Source organism: Aptenodytes forsteri, unplaced genomic scaffold (genome assembly GCF_000699145.1).
Source record: "Aptenodytes forsteri isolate BGI_AS27 unplaced genomic scaffold, ASM69914v1 Scaffold410, whole genome shotgun sequence".
In the NCBI taxonomy this organism is placed as follows: domain Eukaryota; kingdom Metazoa; phylum Chordata; class Aves; order Sphenisciformes; family Spheniscidae; genus Aptenodytes; species Aptenodytes forsteri.
Window position 1 is genome coordinate 695,481 of NW_008793958.1, and position 1,039 is coordinate 696,519.

The following is a 1,039-nucleotide window of genomic DNA, read 5'->3' on the forward strand; positions in this document are numbered from 1 at the left end:
TGCTGAGGGAACCCTCCCCTAGAAGTAACCCCCCGGCTGGGGAAGGGGCCGGCGGGCAGGTAGGAGCAGGGAGGCCCTGGAGCTGAGCCAGGCGCAGGTTGCTGAGCTCTCCTCGATTAGGCTTGACCTCGCAGCAAGCTTTTCACAGCAAAGTCAGCCTGGAGAGGCAGCCGGGGACTGTTTCTCACCTCGCTCTGCTTTGTATTGCTATCGGCAGGGAGGGGGTTAACCCCCCCCCGGGTCCCGCTCACCCCCCAGGACAGATTTCACACTGTGTCCAGGTCAGCCAAAAAAGGGGAGGAAATGGAGAACAGCGGAATGATTAATTCTACCTGCTTTTCCCATGAGTGATCACCTGCTTTCGGGGTCATGAATAGCAGGTAGCTCTCTCCGTCTCCAGCTCTGAGAGGCTCATTTGTTTGGTGACAGCTGAGTGACAAGACCTGAAATCCGAGCCCTCAACTTTGCCTGATGTGTGGATAAAACCCTGGATGTTCCCTCAAACATTTCAGGAAATGAAAGTTGTAACGCGATCCCTTGTGCGCCCACATCTCCCCCAGCAACACACAAAAGCTCAAAGGAACCTTCTCGGATTAAATTCAGCCTGGAGAGGATGGAAGGAAAATGGAGAGCAGGCTGAGAAAGCTGGAACTGCCAGGCTTTTCTTCAGCACTTATTGGAAATGTCTGTCCAAAGCAGGGATTTAGAAAGGTCACCTCTACCGTAAGCGCCTCTTCCTCCGGCGGAGTGAGACAGGCAGCCCGCTTCTCCCCAGCCTACCTCCATGTTGGGGGCAGCCCAGAGGGGGGGGTTATACACTTAGATTCCCCGAGCAGGAAATTCAGTGTATAAAAACAAACTCCCAAGGAAAAAAAGAGCCCCCCTCCTCTCTCCTCATTTCATTTCTCAGGTCATGCTGAGCCAGCGTTGTCCCGTGCACGAGCCGCACGCCTGCTCTGCCCCTGCCTCGCTGCCAGCCCCTGCCTGGCTCCCCTTCCCCGCTGCCCCCCAGCCCTGCAGAGGGGCAGGTATGACCCCG